The sequence below is a fragment of the Sorex fumeus genome, unplaced genomic scaffold (assembly GCF_029834395.1).
Source record: "Sorex fumeus unplaced genomic scaffold, SorFum_2.1 ptg000218l, whole genome shotgun sequence".
Taxonomy (NCBI): Eukaryota; Metazoa; Chordata; class Mammalia; order Eulipotyphla; family Soricidae; genus Sorex; species Sorex fumeus.
In genome coordinates, this window is record NW_026606275.1 from 466,914 (window position 1) to 486,067 (window position 19,154).

The window sequence follows — 19,154 nt, forward strand, 5'->3', positions numbered from 1 at the left end:
AACTCAGAAATACAGGCCGGAGAGAATGTGCGGGAGGGTCCTTAGCCTGCCCTCAGCCGGCCGGGGTTCGATCCCCGGCATCTCACAGGGTTCCGGGAGTGACCACGCGGCCCCCTCCCTGGCTGGGCAGTCTGGCTCCTGCGGTGCGGACAGAGCTGCCCCTGCTGTCTGCTGTGCCCCACGGGCCCTGGGCAGTGGGTCCGTTCCTGCCACGTGTGGCTGGGCCATCCAGCAGCCCTGCACAAAGCCTGGGGGTGCCTCACGGTGCTGGACTCAAACCCAGGGCCTCACACAGGCAAGTGCTTCAGGGCTGAGCTGCCTCCGTGGCCCCAAACATAGTTATTATATTATTATTGTGGTTGCTGTTGTTGTTGTTAGCCATGCCAGGCAGTGCCGGGACCACACAGTGTCAGGAGCGGATCTCGGGGCTCCCACATGCTCCCCGCTGAGTGGCCTCCCAGACCCTCACCCTTCCACTTGACATGTTCCAACCAGCCCCGCATCCCCACCTCCCCTCCAGAGACCCCTCGGTCGGAGGTCTTCACCAGGGCCTGGGCAAGGCACCTCCAGGGGCCCCGACATTGACAGACCCGAGGACAGGCCCCCCCGGCCAGAGGAGAGGGACTCGGGACCCAGGAGGAGTCATGTGACACTTTAATTTATTCGGGGGAGGGGGCTGGGGCCACGTGCGGTGGTCTCAGGGCTCCCTCCCGCTGCGCTCCCGGAATCACTCCTGGTGGGGCTCAAGGTCCACACGGGGTGTTGGGGATGGAACCCTGGTCAGCCGTGCGCGAGGCCGGGTCCCTGGCGCTCCCAAACACGCCGGTGGTCAAACTCGTTTTCTCTCCTTCCCGTGGGCAGGGCAGTCGGGGACACTTCGGAGGTGACCGGTGCGGAGACCCGGGCGCGGGCGCGGTCACCGTGGGGGCAGCGTGTCCCGTGGTGGCCCCGTGGAGCTCCGGGGCGCCCCTGGGCGCGCGGGGGGGCGGGGAACAGCCGGACCCGGGGCTCCGGGCCGGTCCCGGGGCGACCCGCGGCCCGGGCCGCGGCCCCGACGTGTCCCCGCGCCCTCGGGCCGGCCCGGCCCGCTGCCCATCCCCGGCGCCCGGGCGGGATGCGCGGCCCGCGCCCGGATTGGGTCGCACCCGCGACCTGGGTGGCGGGGCCGGGGTCAAAGGTCGCGGGAGGCAGCCAATCGCGGCGGCCTGGACCGGCAGCATCATCCCGGCTCGCTCGGCGGACGGGCCGCGGCGGCGGCGCGGGGCCAGGTGAGGGCCGGGGCGCGGGGGGCGCGCGGCGGGCGGGGCGCGCGCGGGCGGGCGGGGGCGCGGCGGGGGGCGCGCGGGGCGGGCGGGGGGCGCGCGGGCGGCCCGGCGGCGCGGCGGGCGCGGACCCCGGCCCGGGCGCGGATGCTGCGCGTGGCCCGGCCGGCCCGGGGTGACAGGGCGCGGCGAGGCGCGGGCGGGCGGGCGGGGGCCGGCGCGCGCGCCCCGGGCCCCCCGGCGCCCCGGGCCCCCCGCGCCCCGGCCCCCGCGGCCCCGCGCCCGGGATGCGGCGGCGCGGCCGGGCGGCGGGCGGGCGGGCGGGCGCGGGCGCGGCGGCGGGGGCGCGGGGTCCCGGGGGGCGCGCGGCGGGGGGCGCGGGCGCGCGCGGGCCGGGCGGGGGTCGCGGCGCGGCGGCGGCGGCGGCGCCGCGGGCCGGTGAACTTTGCACGTCCAGAAACGCCATTTTGAGGCCCTTTCCGGAACAAGTTCGCGGCCGGCCCTGCGCCCCCCGGCCCGGGCCCCCGGGACGCGCGGGCCGGGCGCGCGGCGGCGGCGGCGGCGGCGGCGGCGGGGGGCGCGGCGGCGGGCGGGGGTCCCGGCGCCTCCCGCGCTCCTCCCCGGCCTCCTCCCCTTCCTCCGCGCTCCTTCCCGGGGCTCTGCCAACCAGCGCCCGGCGCGGCGGGAGGGACCTGATGCGCATCCATATTAGCGAGCGCAGGAATCCGCCGCGCTATTTTTACGCCGGGACATCCTCGCGCCGCATCCCGGGCGCAGGTAGGCGGGGGGCGCGGGCCGGGGGCGCGCGGGCCGCGGGCGCTCGGGCGCGCCGACCCCGCCGGAGCCGGGCGGCCGGCGGCGCGCGGGGCGCGGGGCGCGGGCCGGCGGGTCCCCGCGCCCCCCGCGGGGGTCGGCCGGGGCCCGGGGGGCGCGCGCGGCCCGCCGGGCTGCGCATTCCAGGACGAAACCCGAGCCGGCCCGGAGCCGGCCGCGCCCGGCGCGGGGGGCGCGGGGGGCGCGCGGGGCCCGGCGCGGGACCTCCCCGGCGCGCGCGCGGGGGCGGGCGGCGCCGCGGGACCCCCGCGCGGCCCGAGCATCCCCCGGCCCGGCCGTGCCCGGCCCGGCAGACGTGGGCAGGAGAGGAACCCGGAAGTCCAGCGCGCGTCCGGGCCGGGCCGGGCCCCCCAGCCCCGGCCTGGGGGTCCCGGCGGGGGGCCGGGGCCGGGCGGGCCGGGCCGGGCGGGGCGGGCGGGCGGGGGCGCCGGCCGGGCGCGCCCCGCGGCCACCGCTGCCCCGGGCGCCCTTGGCCCCGCGGCCGGCCGCGCTGGATGCGGCCGGCCCGCTCGGGGATGAACTGGACTTCCCGGGGCTCGTCCGGAGTGTGCGGACGGGGAGGGGCAGGACGACCCCCGCCGTGTGTCCCCGCGCCCCCGCGCGCCCCCGCGGTACAAAGGGAGGGAGGGGCCGTGGCGCGGCCCCTGCGCCTCCCCCGCCTGTTTTCGTGTCCTTCAGGCCCCGCGCCTGTTGCCTGTCGGGCGTCCCGGCGGGGAGGAGGGCCCGGGACCCCCGGGGGGCGCCCACGGGGTGCAGCCTGGCCCCGGGGTGCCCGCGCGGCCGCCCCGGGCAGGGGAGTGTTTGTTCTGGGATGAGGAGATGGGCTGAGTCAGCCCGCAGGTGTTCTGCCTCATTCCTCCCCATTTACATCACCCCAGCCGGCGGGGGGCCGGGGCCGGGGCTGGGGGGTCGGGGGCGCCGCCCCGCCCCGCAGGTGGCCCCCATCCCGGGGCGCGCTCTCCTTGGGGACAGCTGCTGCTTGGCCGAGGTCGCGGCTTCCGTTTTTACTCTCCCTGGTGAGCCGGGCCCTGCGCGTCCACCTCCCCGGCCGCCTGGGAAATGCCGGCCAGCGCTGTCCTCCCCTCCCCCCTGCACGCGCCCTTCAGGCCGGGGCACCCGCGGCCGCACACGCGTGTCCCGCCCGCGGCCTCCGGGCGCCGCGCCCACCCCCGGCCAAAGGGAGAGGGGTCCCGGGGTCCCGGGCAGGCGCGCGCTTTGATGTCTGTGCTCCTCGCCCTCCTGAGAAGTAGGTGGTGCTCTGGAGGTCATAGGGGAAGGGTTGCCAGGCAGCTAAACAGAAGATGCTAAAATTAACCGGCCAGTCTCTGGGAGCCGGTGCCGGCCGCTGGGCCCTTCCTAGATGACCAGAACCTGGGATCCTCCGTGCCCTTTGGCCGCGAGGGGGAGAGGAACCGAGCCGTGTTTCCATCGTGCACTGAAGTTGTCTCTGTTTGCTGAAGTGTCTCTGAGTCGAACTTCAGGTTCTGCGGGGCCTGGTGTCCACTGGCAAGGGGCATGTGCATGGCCTTTCGGGCCGCCCTCCCTCCCCCACCCGCGTGGGCATGACAGTTTGCGGCTTGGGGGCAGCCCGGCCGTCCACCGAGGTACCCGCCTGGCCGAGGTGTGGCGTCTGCGTCTGAGTTGGGGCTCTCCAGCTGGGCCAGGCCATGCGGCACCTCTGCCGCCCGAGGGGGTTCTTCTTCGCCTGTTGGGCTCCCAGTGTGTGTGTGTACGTGTGTACGTGGGATGTCAGAATCTCTCCTGCTTGAATCCCAGTTTAAACTGGGCTGCAGCCCTGCGTGGGGCCACGTAGCTGAAGGTCGTGGAGAAGTCGCCTTGAAATCATTTTATCGTTGGTACTCAGTAAATGTTTGTTTTGTGTGTGCCTGTTTTATATACCTGAGCCTTGTAAAAAACCTCGGGTGCAGGGGGCCGGTGGCCGGTGAGAGGAGGCAGGGCAGGAGGCCTGGCCACCCCCCACCCTGTAGCTACCTGCCCCACCCCATCTCCTGCCGTTCACTCGGGCTTGGTGGGGTCGGGCCGCGCCGCGCAGAGCCGGGGACGGCCTCTCGGGCCGCAGAGCCCCAGCAAGCCTGGGTGCCCGTCTGACCTAGTGAGCAGAGTTGGGTAACATTTTGTATATCCAAATATCATTGAGAAATTGGATGGCTCGGCGGGGGGAGGGGAGCCCCGCGAGCTCTCTGGCTCTCCCTCTGGCCCGTGGGATTCACAAGCATTGGCGGGCTAGGCAGACGGAGCTGACCCCTCCCAGCAGCGGGACTCAGGGTGGGCTCCTGGTTCCGGGCCCCAGCACCTGCCCGTAACTCAGAGGGAAGGTGGGGACCCCCCCCCCCGTTTGAGCCCCAGGGGGACTGCCAGGCTTCTCCGTGTTTGCACCCGCGCAGGCCTGGCTGCCCGGGCCGCCACCTTCCCGGTCGAGGCCCAGGTGGCTGCAGATTGGCTCGGGGCCGGAGGCCGGTGGGGTGAGGAGGAAGGACGGGCTGTCTGCGGCCACGAGCTTCTGGTTCCTGCTGGTCCTCGGGGCACACCGGGAGCTGGTCGAGGTGGCAGCCTGTGACGAGGTGCTTCAGACAAAAGAAGTGGGAGAGGGTGGGGACTATTTGTTCAGTGTGATTCAGGCAGGGAACGCTCTGAGAATTCAAGGCTCTGAGCCTGTGCTGGGCAGGCAGGGGCCTGGGGCAGCGGGGGTCCTGGGGCTTGTGGGGGGCTGGCGGCCAGCCTGGCAGTTGACCCAAGAGGGTCTCCCAGAGTCTCTCTCGGATGCTACCCCAGGGCCTGGCTCTTGTGAAGGCCCCACGATGCGCATTTCGTCTTGGGGTGGGTGCGGGGGAGCCCAGACCTTGCTGCCGAGCCCAGTGGTGTGTCCTCCTGCCGACCGCTCCTGAGGGACGCTCAGGGCCACCCTCCCACCTGCCACGCCACGCGCACGCATGTCACACGCACTGCGTCTGCGTGTGTAGTGTGTCCCTGCTCGCTTGTGTGTCAGTGTGTGACTGTGGGAATGTGTCTGTGTGGCTGTGACTGTGGCAGTGTGTGTGGTGGTATGAAAGTATGTGATGGTGGGCCTGTGTGGAGGTGTGTGGGTCTGTGTGTGGACGTGTGAGACTGTGTGATGCATGTGTGTGTGACTGAATGAATGTGTGACTCTGTGTGTGTGTGTGGGGGGATGGCCCCATCGGCCTCCTCCCTTTGCTGTCGTTCTTTCTGAGCGTCCTGGGACAGGAAGCTGTTCAGTGGGATGCCGCGGGGTCTGCGTGCTGGAGGCCTGGGGTCCATCCTCACCACCACACCCCCTAGCTCAGGAGAGACAGACAGACACACGGACAGACAGAGACCGTCTTTGGGAGGGTCTGGGGGCAAAGAAGAGTTGGATCGCTAACCCGGGAGTTCTCGGGGTCTGCATTCCGGAAGGCTCTGTGGAATTTGCACCCCCTTCCCTGGAGAGGGGGCCCTGCCGGATGTGGGTGCTCCCTGGAAGTGCCCTGCGTGGAGCGGGGCCCTGGTCCTTCAGTGGACGAGGCTCGGGGCACGGGGGAGGGGCTGGGAGCTCCCTCGGCGGCGGCATCTTGACCCTGGCATCCGAGTCTGGCCGGGGACTGGACCTGCAGCAGGTCGGGGCTCGGGGGACTTCGGGGCTCGGGGGACTTCGGGGCTCGGAGTGTGGTGGGCCTCCTGCCCCGCAGCCCGCTGGCCTAGGTCAGCTGCTGCCTGCTTGGGGTCTGCTCGAGACTCTCGGGCCTGGCGCGGGCCCGGCCTCCCCTTCCATCACTGGGGGTGCCTCCCCTCTTCCTGAGAGTTGGGGGCTGCCGCGGCCCCGCCATCGTGTAGGGTTTGGGGGGGGAGAGGAACCATGTTTTCCGCGTGAGAGCCTCTATCGGCACGGTGGTGCGGGGTGGTTTGGCCACAGGTACCCCTTGGCCGGCCCACGCCCTGCCCCCAACCCACCGCAGAGGCAGGAAGAGGGCAGGAATTCCAGGAGAGGAGAGGAAGTGACAGTGGGGGGACCTGGCGGGAGCCGCTGCCCCATCTCACTCAGGTGCCTCTGGCCCGGATTCTAGAAGGGGCTCCCGACCCGCCGGGTGGCCCCGGGACGGTGGTCTGGCCCAGGCCCGTTTCCTAGCACCCTGCGCCTAGTGGCGGCTCTGCTGACACCCAGGGCTGGAGCTGGTGGCCCGGCGGGCGGGCGTCCCTCCCCCGGCTCCCGCGGCCTCAGAACCTGCCGGGGCATGCGTTTGGGTGGGGGATCCAGCGCCCGCACTGCCCGAGAGGTGCCGGTTATTTTTAGAGGAGAGCGGAGAGCATCCGGGAGCCAAGACCTGACTCGGCCGCCCTGCCGGCCCGAGGAGCGGGCGCCGGCCCGGGCACTGCCAGCCGGCCCGCTGCGATGGGTCACGGTGCTGGATTACACAAGTTCTCAAACTTTTGCTCGGCTTAATTTACTCGAAATTAAAGAGGAAAAAAAAACTTCCTTAATGCCTGATTGCACTAAACGCTGCCCCACCGGCCCCGTACTAATTATCACCACTTTTCCTGGGTCCCGGTTTGAAGTTCGTATTTAGCAGGAGAGATGGGCAGGCGGATCAAAGTGGGCCTCACTTCCGCGCCCCCTGTGTGGGCCCTCTGCTCTGCTTCGTTAGACCTCGGTTTCATTAGTGGTAGGAGTTAATTGGCGTCTTGGTCTGCGTGTAATTTAACTTTTCTTGTTTTCCGTTACTCTTTGGATTTAAAACAAAACACCAGACCCGGAACCTACGGCCGCGGATTGGCCTGGCTCGGGTGGGCGTGCGCCGCGGATCCTGACGGGAGTGGGTCGCACACTTGTTTGTTTGTGCGGCTCTGGGGGCCGCACCCGGCGGTGCTCGGAGGGCCGCGTGGGATGCCGGGGAGCGAGCCCAGGGGCTGCAGCGGCGACACACGCTTTCCCCGCGGTGCTCGCCGGGCCCCGAACAATAAAAAGAGAATCATTTTTTATTGTGAGGTGAGTGTTGTGCTGAGACGGGGTGGCGGAGAAACAAAAACAAAGAAGGCAGCAGTGAGTGCTTTGAATGCACCGGCCTTCCGCAGAACTTCCACCGCCGTCTTTGTTCGGGGGCCGTGCCCTGCCGCGCTCCCCGGGAGACCCCCCTCCCAGCCCCGACGCAGGCCCCTGCCTTGACTTTCTTTTCAGAGACGTGCGGGGAGGTGCGTCACGTGGCAGGACACTGGCCCTCCGCACACGTGGCCTCCCGGCAGTGAGAAGATGAAGCAGTCAGAAGCCCCTGGGGCTGGGGTGGGGGAGGGCGCCTCCCTGGGAGCCCAGGCCGGATTTGTTGGAGCAACAAACTGGCCACGCCAGCTGAGCAGCGCCTCAGCATCCCTGGTGCCCGCTGAGGCGCGGCGTGGAAGACGGTGTCTCTGCCCGCCGCAGGGCACGGGACCCCCTGCCGAGCCGGTGGGGATGCTGCCGGGCTGAGAACGGGTTGTTCTGGCTGCGTGTGCTGTGCGGGTTTGGGGCCACTCCTGGCGGCCTGGGGGACTCTCGGGGGTGCGGGGGACCAAGCCCAGGCCAGCCGAGCGCAAGTGCCCTCCCCGCCGTGCTGTCCCTCCCATGTGGTTTCTAGATTCTTTTTTCCCCTCTGGCCTTTTGGGTCACACCCATCGATGCCCAGGGGTCATGCACTCAGGAATCACTCCTGGTGGTGCTCGGGGGCGCCATATGGGGTGCTCGGAATCGAACCCAGGTTGGCTGCGTGCAAGGCTGTGCTTTTTCATTCCAGCTCTCTGGATCTTCTTTGATGTGGAAAGCAGCCTTGACTTTATTTACCTACGTTGGTCTTAGAGCTGTCCCCCCCGGGGGATTCTGCGGTGCCGGGATGGAACAGGCCGTCCCACACGCAAAACCTGCCCTTCGGACCCTGGAGCTGCCTTCGCACTGGGGCCTGTTTCTCAAAGCTGCGCTGTGTGCTGCGGGAGCTAGCTGCCACAGGCCTGTCCCGCGGGTCCTCAGCCCTCCCCGAGCTGCCCTGTGTGCCCCCAGCTCAGTCTCCCCGGCTGTCCCAACACAGGCTGGCGGCCTGAGCTTTGTGGTGTTCGAGCGGGCCTGCTGGTCTTCATCGGCTCCGTGCATGGCGGACGCGTGCCGTGAGGGCTGTGCTGGGCTCGGGGGCCGGGCAGATGGTTCTCGCTCGTGGCCAGCCGCAGACTGGCACCTCTCCAGCTGGGTCTGGGTGCCTTCAGGTGCTGCCGTGTGGCTCCCGGGGTCCCATGGCCTCCTGGTGTGCGTGCGAGCGAGGGCACCCTGTACAGTGCTCACTGCTTTCCGGAGGAGACGTCTTGCCTGTTTGCAGGGGCGTTGTTCTGGGGCTTGCACTCGGACTCCTCGGAGGCGTCCCCTGAGGGAATGGCGCCCTGCCCGCCCTGCGGGGGTGTAGGGGGGTCGTTCTCGACCTGGGCACCTCCAGGTCCCCTGAGGAGAGAGCGGGCAGTGCTGCTCTGCACCGGCAGGATACTTGGAGGTTTTGCTGGTGCCGGCTCTAGGGGGACGGTGACCCCCACATGCCAAGAGCATGTGGGGTGTTTCGGGGACAGGTATCCGCGTGTCCCAGGAGGTGGCATCTGAGCTGGTCGGGGGGGAAGGGAGGGGAGGAGTGGAGGATGGTGGGTACAAAGGTCGTGAGGTCAGCGTAGGCCGAGGCGAGTGTGTGCTTCATGTGTAAGTGTGTACGTGTGTGTGTCATGTGTCAGCATGTACGTGTCATGTGTAGCATGTCATGTGTAAGCATGTACGTGTGCGTGTGTGTGTTATGTGTGTGAGCACGGGCACGGGAGGGGCAGCAACTTTAAGGGGTGTTAGGTCCACGGCTGGCCTGGGCGGCAACTCGGCCATCCCTCCTCCTGGGTGGGATGGCCGAGGGTGGGTATGAGGGGCTGGGGGGCACTGAGGGCACAGGGGGCTGGCACAGACCACGGCACAGGCTCCCTGTGTGAGACGCCAGCCCCTCTCCCTCCCTGTGACCTGTGGGCGGGTGGGCCTCCTGTTCCATCCCTGCCTCTCTGCCAGTGGCCTCCTGTCGCTTGTGTGGGGACGCCGGGTGTGGACCCCCAGAGGAACTGCCAGGGCCTGGCCTCAGTGGTTGGAGCTCAGGCCCGAGTGGTCTGGACGGGCGGCCGAGCCCCTCTAGTAGCATCCCTGACCCCACCCCTCGATCCATCCCTGTGCAGCGGCCACAGGACAGCCGCACTCACCCCTGTGAGGCGGGGTTTTACCATGTGCCCACTTGGGGCCCTCCCATGCACGCGCCTGTATCCTGGAGTCCCAGCCCAACTCGAGCTGGCCCCCAGGTGCCCGGTACTGGCTCGGCAGCCACGCATCACCAGCGCCCTGTGGACCCGCGCCCCGCCTGGCTCAGAGGGGTCCTCGGCAGACGCGCCTTCCTCTCCCGGGCATTGGCGAGTGGGGCGTGGGGCAGACAGACAAAGTTGTTGGAGTTGGGGTGTCCAGGTGGCCCCCTTCCCCGTCAGCACACAGCTCTGCAGGGGACTGAGGGGCACGTGGAGCCTCAGCGCAGGAGAGCCAGGTGTGGGGTGCAGAGAGGACGCAGTGCTGGGACTGCTCCTTGTGGCTGCAGTGCTTGGTAGCTGGGTGTGCCTGTGTGCTGTGCTTTGTGTGTGCTTGTGTGCTGTGCGCAGGCCTGTGTGCTGTGTGTGTGCCTGTGTTCGCCTGTGTGCTGTGCTCCTGTGTGCTGTGTGTATACCTGTATGATGCGCCTGTGTGCTGTGTGAGTGCCTGTGTGTGCGCCGTGTTGAGAACTGGCCCGGGCACATGCTCGCTGTGTGCCCACACCAAGTGTTCTCCTTTTTAAGTGGCAGCAGCTGAGGCCTGTGGTACCGCCGTCTCCTGGCCGTTGTTTGGGGGTCCCCCCTTTCCTGAGTTGCACGGGAACTGGTAGGAACTGGTAGGTCTCCGTGGCCCCAAGCACTGTCTGTTTCCTGTCTCTGCGGTGCTGTGGACAGTTTTGAAATCAGGAGTCAGTAGAAAATTTCCGCCATGCCCTCCCCGGCCCGCGCTGAGGTGGTCGCTGCCGGGGCCCCTGCCCTGTCCTGCTGGCGTCCCCCATCACCATCCCAGCAGGGGGCGGGGCCTCGGGGCAGACCTTGTCCCCACTTCCCTGCAGGGAATGGCCCCCATTCACAGGCACACTGTGCGGCCCGTCACCTGGGTTGGGTGGACGAGGACCCCAGTCTGAGCCAGCAGAGCCCCCGGGCACGCAGGCTGTAGCTGGGAGGAGGACGAGCTCAGCCGCGTGGGCCAGAGGGGAAGTTGCTGGCCAGAGTATGCGACCTGATGCTGGCCAGGGCGACGCCGGAGGCTTGTGTGGGGCCGGAAGTGTGTGGTGGGCTGGCGACTTCAGGCTGAGTGGGGGCGCGGGCCCGTGAGCAGGGGACACTGCATGGCTCTGCGTGTCCCGCCCTGGCTGGGGTGTTGGGGCCTGCCACCCAGGGCTCAGGGCCATCCTCCTTCCCTTTGTCCTTTCAAGCATGGGGCTGGGGCACTGGCCGCCTGGGGCCCTAACTTGGTACAGGGTAGGGTGCTGTTGCACATTCCCCAGACGTGGGCTGGTGGCTTGGAAGGCAGGTCCTGCAGGGGGCCGGGCGCTGCCTGCGCAGGGCCTGGGCCCTGTCTTTGGGAGGGGGGACATCTGACCCCCAGATCTCCACCCTGGCCCCCTGCCTGCTGAGACCCCACCTGGGCTGCGGGCTCTTTCCCAGGACGAGCTGAGTGTGCCCCGGTCAGTCTGTGGAGAGCTGCTGGGGGCTGGACTCATCAGACCCTTGCGACTCACATTTGAGTTTTGTTTTCGGTATTTCTCACTGGGGAAGGGTGTTCCGAGAAGCCATGCCCGTGCTTCGGGGGCCGGTGCAGTTCTGAAGGCAGCTGAGCGGGTCCTTGGCCCTAGGGGCCTGCAGGCTACCCTGCCACTGCCCGGCCTGGGACCTGCCACCGTGCAGGGACCGTGGTGTGATTCCGGGGTCAGCTGGGATAGTGCCCCCCTATGCAGAAGCAGGAAAAGGAGATTCCCCTCGACTCTGGGTCCTGGGTGCGGGTCAGGCCACTGGGAGTGGGTCTTGGGCAAACAGATTCCTGGTTCCGCCTGCCTGCTCCCCGCTTGCCTCCCCTGGATTTGGTGCCCTAAGCCGGGCTGGGCTCAGCCGACTGCTTGCTGATAGGAACTCCAGCCTGGGGAGCTGCGTGTGCAAGGGTCTGGCCTGCTGTGGGCTCCTCGGGTGGGGGAGGCTGCACTGTGAGCCGAGACGGTGGAACTGAGGCCCAGTGGGGCCCGGGCTGGGGTCTGCGCCCACCCTGGGGGGCTCCCAGGTCTTGCTCTGTTGGTGGTGCGGCCGTGGGCCTCACCCACTCTGCTCTGCTGTTGGAGGTTTCCCTTTGCTGCGCGGGCCCTTTCCTGTCCACGTGTTCGGGGTTTGGACAGGCCGGGATGGGCGCCTCGCTCCTGTGTGTGAAGCTGGCGCTCCAGCCGTTAACAGTCGTTTCGGAGCGGCAGATAAAGCTGGGGTGTGCCCCGCTGTGTTTGTCCAATGCTTCCCGTGCTTCGAGCACCCCCGTGCGCCGGGGGGCTGGAGGGGGGTGGGGCGCGAGAGGGGGATGGTTTGAGGGGTCCCAGGCACCCCGACGGCCTTTGCGCTTGGTCTCGCTTTGTCTGGCAGTCGCGCGGTGAGGTGGCTCTTATCTCCCGAGCACAGACCAGGACGCTAGGCCAAGGTCAGGCCGGCAGGATGTGCGCGTCTGAGCAGCGCCCCTAATCTCGGCTCCCGTGTATCCAGCAGAATTTCCAGCAGAGCCTGACACGGAGCCCCGGCCAGCCACCGTTGGCGTCTGGACGGTGATTCCCATCTGCCGGGGCCGATGGGAACCCCCGTGCCAGCACCCCCGCACGGTGCTCCCTCCCTGTCGCCTGCTCTCACTTCCAGCACCCCGTCTGCCACCTGGGTGCCCGGGCGGCACAGAGAGGCACAGAGAGAGCAAGAGAGTGAGAGAATGAGAGCAAGTGACTGAGTGTGTGAGTCAGTGAGAGAATGTGTGTGAGAGTGAAAGAGTGAATGACTGAGAGTGTGTGAGAGAGTGAAAGAATGAGAGGGAGTGAATAAGTGAGAGAGTATGTGAGGGTGAGAGTATGAGTGTGTGTGTGAGAGTATGAGAGTAGGTGTGAGAGGGAGTGTGAGTGTATGTGAGTGAGAGTGTGAGAGGGAGTTGTGAGTGTGAAAGTCAGTATGAGAGTGAGTGAGAGTGAGTAAGTGAGGGAGAGAGGGGGTGTGAGTGTGAGTGTGAGGGTCAGAGTGAGTGAATAAGTGAGGAAGAGAGGGAGTGTGAGAGAGTACAAGAGTGTGAGAGGGAGTGTGAGCGTAGGAGTGTGTGTGTGAGAGTGTGAGAGTGAGTAGGTGCGTGAGCGAGGCCTGGGTGACCTCTGGCACACACGTGTTAGGTCACCAGACACGCTCCCCCAGTGGAATGCGTCTGTCCTGCACATGTGCACTTCACATCGCAGCTCTCACGGTTTGGGGGCACACCCAGCCCCCCCGTACGCGCTGAGCCCGCTGAGCATCTCCCAGGCCCGGATCTTGTTTTTAACAGACTTTTTACCCACAGAAAGCGGGGGCTGGGGGCCCAGGCGTGCCAGGACGCCTGAGTGCCAGCAGCGTCCCTGGCCCCGTCCCTCCTGTTTGGTGCTGGTGTGGGTATCGGGGTGGGGGGAGGTCCCTGGGAGGTGAGCCGCTGTCTTGGCGAGGCTGGTTTTCCAGGCCACACCGGCTATGCCACCTTGGCCCCTTGGCCAGGCGCCTTCCGGGAGGTGGGTGGGCGGGCAGTTCGCTAAGCGGGTCTGGGATGCACCCTCGGCCAGAGAGGTGGCTTGTGGTCAGCCTGAACCTGAGAAATGGGCAGTGGGCACACGGGCCTCTGGGCCCAGGCAGGACGCCGGGCATCTTGCTGGGTCTGCATCGAGCGGTGCCTTCTGCCCCCTCCCACAGCCGAGACGGCTCCCCAGAGGCCTGCGGGAAGACAGGCCTCGGGTGTGCATCAGAGGTGTGGGCTGAGGTGACAGGGACGGGCCCGAGGGCACCTGTCAGCATCCCACCTGCTGCCACACCCTTGGGCTGCCCGGCCAATGAGCTCAGGCAGGGCCCACCGTGGGCAGCGCAGTCCTCCTGGGTCACCTTCTGGTGAGGCAGAGCAGACAGTAGGTCCCTGTGCCCCGGCACTGCCCTGCGCTCGAGGAGAGGCCCATAAACCCCGGAATTCTAAGCATCCTGCTAGGCCGCAAGGCAGGGCCGGCCGCAGACCCTCCGCCCCTCCCCTGCCTGCTTGTCTCTCCCAGCTAAGTTTAATTTTTGTTTCTTATTTTGGGGCATCAGCTTCTGGCTCCTTAGTGCTTAGGATTGGCCCCTGCTGGTGCGCGGGGGAGATCACCCCAGAATCCCCTTTCTCTAGGGGTCCAGGCTGGAGTCATGGCCGTGGCTGCTTCGGAAGGACCCTGAGCCCACAAGGGCCTCTGGAGGTGGTGCTGGGCTCCGTCCCCGCACCAGTGCTCTCCCTCTGCTCCGCGGGCGCTCGTGACACTGAGAAAGATGGCCAGTGAGTGATGCCTCCGGGGCTGTGGCCTCGGCTCTGGGCTGAGGGAGACTTTGCTCTGAGAGGGCAGCTTGGGGGCCAGTGGCAGCGGTCCGGGGCGGGCAGCATGGCTGAGGGGCCATCCGACCGACACGCATCCAAGCATCTCCGCCAGGACCCTGAGCAGCTGGGCTGAGACACGCAGCCCCCCGAGTCGGCCGGCCGGCTCTGCGCCCCATCAGGTGGAGGGGCCTGTAGAGGCTTGTCCCCAGTCAGACCCGCGGGTTCCCGAGGTATGCACGGGCTCCCACGCCCTGGCAGGAGGGGCCACGAAACAGAAACTCCATAGAAGTCCGCAGGGGGGAGAAGCCACCTGGCCTGCCTCTCACTTCCTCAGAAGACAGAGGAAGCTGCCCGTGTGTGGGGGGGCAGGGAGGCCCCGCGCTGCCTGGGGCCTGGCTCAGGGCTGCCGGGAGCGTCTGCCCTGCCCGACCACCGAGGGGAAGCTGCAGGGTTGCCTCGGCTGCCATTGTCTCCCCGCCGAGGCGCAGGGCTGTCTGGCACGGAGCTGTGGGGCTGGCCACTCCTGTGGTTTGCTAATGGGAGGACGAGCTGCGCGCAGGGCCGGGCGAGGGGCAGAGGCTGCCCGGGCGCCGAGGCCCCGCGGTCGTGCCCGCGCACCCTCGGCCGCTCCAGGTGGTAATTTTGCTGCGGTTGGCTGAAAAAGTGACTCGGAGAGGCGAGGTCCAGGCGGGGAGGGCGGGGGTCCCGCCCCTGGCTCCTCCTCTTCCTCCCGCCGCTGCCTGGGCCTGCACTTGAGTTTGCAGGATTATCGGTCAGCACTTGTGCAGTTCCTTTTTATTTTCAAGGGCGCCCAGTGGAACCGTTTAGCTCCTTTTCAGGGGCCCTTCTGCTCCCTCTTGCCCCATCAGGAAGATTAATAACGCTCGCGATTGACTGTGGCTGCACAAGCAGCATTGCTTAATTAGACTTTCAGGCCGCCGTGAGACGGCGTTCGCCGGCCTCGGGGACGTTCCAGACCTGAATCTCGAGGGAAAGAGAGACGCGAGGGGGGGGTGAGGACAGGCATTTTTCCAGTGTGCGCCGCGTGCTGGCCCATTCTAATTAGGCATTTGTCCCTGGGTGCGGGGTGACAGCAAAGGCCAGGGACTGATGCTTAACTGACAGGGCCCTGCGCTTCTGCAAGTCTCCCTCCAAGGACAATGTGGGGCGGCAGGAGCAGGAAGCTGCTCCCCAGGCTCACAGCTCAGCGCTTCCTTCTCGGGATCTGAGGAGCATGTGTTTCTTCTCGCGGCTCCAGCCGAGCGGCTTAAAAACAGCAACGGCATCTGACCTAAAGCCCGGGCTTCCCCGGGCTCTGCTGTCCTCCTGGTGGTTATAGCCAAGGTCAAAAGTGCTGTTGCCAGCCCAGGCCCTGCTCCATGTATGTGACTGGTGCTCCTGGCTTTCATTTTTTTCCCCTTTAAACCGAGGTTTAATTTTCCAGCTTCCAGTCAGATTTCGTTCACCATCGCCAGAGACTTATTGGTGGGACACGGCTGAATCAGAAACACGATGAGTGGGCAGACACGAGCATAGGAAAACTCAGGCTTGCTTTTTATTCGAATCTGGAGAAGAAAAGTTTTTTTTTAATTGGGTGGGGGGACGCCTTTGGGTGTTTGGGAGTTTTTTTTTTCTAAAGATGGAAAACAACTTCTTCCTCGGCGCTGGAGAAGGTGGTTCGCAGTGAGGTTACTCACGGGGGTGTAAAACAATTCCAAAAATATGGGGCGCGGCGAAGTCTCCTCTAACTGCGAGCCTCCTGGGCTTTGTGGTTCCGGGCCAGGCGCTCACGGTCCGTCGGGCTCCTCGTTGTTGTCAGAACGGGATGACTTTTTCCTGCATGAAATGAGTGCAGGCCGTCCGCACCCCTGTCCTGCCCAGAATCGTGGCCCAGAATCGCGGGCCGCCCCTTGGCCTGCCTGCCTGGTACTGGCTGAAAAGGTACCATTGTTTGTTCTGCAAACACTGGGTGATGTTTGTCTCCAAGGTGACTGGTTCTATTGCTGCCCTTTAAGCCGGGGGGGATGGGGGAGAAGGAAAGTTGACTTTGAACACCTGAGAGCATCCCATTGTGAGCCCTCCCGGGCTGGAAGCGGAGTGCTCCTTTGACGGGGCGGCGGGGGGAGGGGAGGCCAGCCCGAGGAGGCTCCTGCCTGGAGGATTCGGCGGAGCATCAGGGAAGCCTCAAAACAGCCAGTTCCGACGTTGCGTGGGCTGGGGCGCGAGGCCGAGATCGGCGTGGGGCGACAGCGACGTGTCCTTTCAAGACGGGCGGCGGGCGGGGGGCGGGGGTGCCGCGTCTTCAGAGCCGTTCGGGTGGGTCCGAGCCCAGCCCGACGCCAGCTGCTCGCTGAGGCGGGGTCCCCGGCGCGCTCGCTGCTGAGGCGCGGGTCTCGCACGGCGGCCAGCCCGGGACCCCCTGGGGCGGCCGCCTCCCTGCACCCCGGGGTGAGCCCCGAGCTGTCGTCGGCGCGCCTGAGGGAGAGATGCGGCTGGGGGGGGAGGGGCGACCGGGAGGCGACGCGCCTGAGGGAGAGATGCTGCTGAGGTGGCGATGCACCTGAGGGAGAGATGCGGCCGAGGGGGCGGCCTGCCTGAGAGGGGCGACTCGGCCGAGGGAGAGACGCGCCTGAGGGGGCCACGCGCCTGAGGGAGAGATGCGCCTGAGGGGGCGACCCTGGGGGGGGGCGGCGCGCCTGAGGAGCCCGCCCCCGCCTCCGCCCGTCCGGCGGACGCGCGGACGGAACTTTGCCTCGCGCTATCGCGCCGGGTCGCCGCGGGCCGCAGTAAACATTAACCACTTTATCAGGCCTCGGCCCGGCGGCCCGGGAGCCGCGAGGGTCCAAGGTCACCGCGGCGTCGAGGGCGCCCGGGCACGGGGGCTCGGGGCGGGCCCGCGCGGGCGGGCGGCGGGGTCCCGGGCGCCGCGCGGCGGCCCCGAGCCGGGGGGCGCGGCCCCGCCCGTCCCCCCACCCCCGGACCCCGGGCCGGCCCGGACCAGCGGAGGGCGGCGGGGCCGGAGGCGGCGGGGGGCCGCGGCGCCGGCGGGGGCGGGGCGGGGGCGGGGCCGCGCCGCTGAGTGGGCCGCGGGGCTGTCACGTCCGAGCGGGGGGCGCCGATTGGCCGGCGGGCCGGGGGCGGGGCGCCGGGCCTCCCGCCCCCCGCGGCGTCGGCGAGCGGCCCGCTGGGCCGTCAGTCAGGGTGGCGGGCGCTGATTGGCCGGCGGCGGCCGGGGGCGGGGCCGGCGCCGGGAGACCTTGAGGCGCGGGCGCGCTCGCCCCTCTCCGCGCGCGGCGCCGCGACGCGCAGCCCCCGGGGCCGGGGCGCCCCCTCCGCGGCCGCGCGTGCCCGTGACCCTTCCGGCCCGGGCGCCCCAGCCCGCCGCCAGCGCCCCCAGAGGCGCCCGGGCGCAACCCCGTCTCCAGCCCCCTCAGCCCCGGGGTCGTTGCCCAGAGGAGGCCCGAGTCGGTCCGGCGCCCCAGCGCCCCCGGAAGCCGTCCCTGGAACCTTCGAGAGAATGCCCCCAGAGCGTTGTCGAAAACCAGCCCCGTCCCTGGGGCAAACGGCCTCCAGACCCCGCCTGGACGCCCCCCCAGAAGTTGTCCCCTCAGAGTCTCTCTGGCAACGGCGCCCAGAGCCCCTCTAGAAAAACGCTTCCGGGAGGCGGAGCGAGGAGTGTGGGTTGCGTGGTGTGTGTGTGCGTGCGCGCGCGCCCGCACCCCCTTGGTGACCCTGCAGGTCAGCGGCTGGCGCTGCCCGAGGTGCCCCCCGGCCCTTTCTGCCCCGGGCGCCGGGTGACCGTGATGTGGCGTCCCCGGTGCTGTCCTTCAGGCGATGGCCACCAGGACACGACGCAGTTGGGCAACTGTCGCCTGGCCTCCAAGGCCGCCTGTGCGCCAGCACCCTGGGGCCGGGCCCTGCCTTGCTCCACAGGCTCCCCCCTCCCTGGGCTGGCACTGCGGGCGCGGGCCGTGTGGTACCCGGGAGAGCCGCCCAGCACCGCCCCTGCCCTGCACCCCATCTCCGTGTGTGTGTGTGTGTGTATCTCGGGGGTCTGCCTGGCAGTCAGTCGTCACCGCGGCCCAAATCGCTGCTGGCCACCAGGGCGACTCTTCCCCTGACACGGCTGCCAGGATCCCTCCTCGCGGGAGACGCCAAACCTGGGGCGTGTCGGCTGCCCACTGCTGCCCCAGGTAAGCCCCTAGATTGCCCTTGCTTTCCCGTGGACGCCGTGGAGACGCCTTCGGAGTTGGGGAGCGCTGGGCACCTCTGCCCCGCCCCTGCGCGCTGGGCCCCGGTGCCGTGCCGGCCCGACAGGTGGAAGCGCCACTTATTAATTTTTGAAGACGTGCCGGCAGCGGCGGGGGATGCTAAGCCTCTGCCGGCACCAGATGTGTCTTTGTTCGGGGCTGGGCGGCCCCGGTGGCGCAGGTAACGTGGCGGCCCGGTGCTTCCTCCTCCTGCCGACCTGGTGGGGGGTCGGGCGGTTCGCTGGGGGGGCGCGGGCAGGGTCCGGGCGCAGGAGCCGCGAGCCAGCGAGCGGTGCCCTTATCTCTCGGAGGTGCTGCCGCTGGATTATCGCCGGCCCCAGCTCTGCTTCCAGCCTGTGAATGGCCCTCGGGCCTCTTTATCTGGACCCTCTGGCCGCCCGCGACGCCGCAGCCGGAGGACAGGCTGTGCTCTGGCTGCGCGCAGGCCTCCAGCACGCCGGCATGCGGGGAGCAGACCGCGGGCAGCCCTGCTCTCCGGCATGAATGTGCCATTTGTTGCTGCCGCACAACTGCTCCGGGGACAGCTGGGCCCGCAGCCCACACAGCACATCCCGGCCCTTCCTTCCTCCTTTCCTTCCCGCTCTGCCTCCCTCCGCCAGAGGCTGGCTCTCGGGACCACTCAGCGCCCTTTGTCCGTGCTCAGGTTTCTGGGGACTCCCCCACCCGCTTCCGCGCCGCTGTTGGGTGTCGGGGTTCTGAGCGAGTGCCAGGATCATCGGAGAGAGGCGGTGTCGGCGGCGTGGCCTTCGCCTGCACGTGCTTTCAGAGTAGTTCGCCGGGACTGCGTGATTGGAGAGATGTCAGTTCTGATTGTGTGGAAGTGAGGAGCTCTTGCTTTTCTAGGGCGCCTTGATTTCCTCCTTGACTTCTTTCAGCTGCCTGGCAATGCGGCCACACCGCCCTTCTGGAAGGGCCGCCGCAGACCCCAGCCCTGCCGTGTGCCCGGTTGCCAGCTCGCCCTCCCTCCGTGCCCCAGCCCTGCCTGGCTTCTCTCCCGCCCGTCCGTGCTCCCCGGGCTGTGTGGACTGTGTGGTGCGTTAGCGGTTTCCTCCTCTGCCTCACACACGCTGGGCGCCGAGGCCCCCGCCGTGCAGTTACGCT

At 68.2% G+C, this 19,154-nt stretch overlaps 1 protein-coding gene across 1 annotated transcript in view; it reads left to right on the forward strand.

The window, feature by feature from the left end:
* Positions 1 to 1,247: 1,247 nt before the first annotated feature.
* The window catches only part of RREB1 (ras responsive element binding protein 1), a 50,142-nt gene continuing 32,235 nt past the window's right edge, over positions 1,248 to 19,154 (forward strand). The window contains 1 exon segment of the mRNA XM_056108496.1: positions 1,248 to 1,268. The gene's annotated coding sequence lies outside the window, so the exon portion shown is untranslated.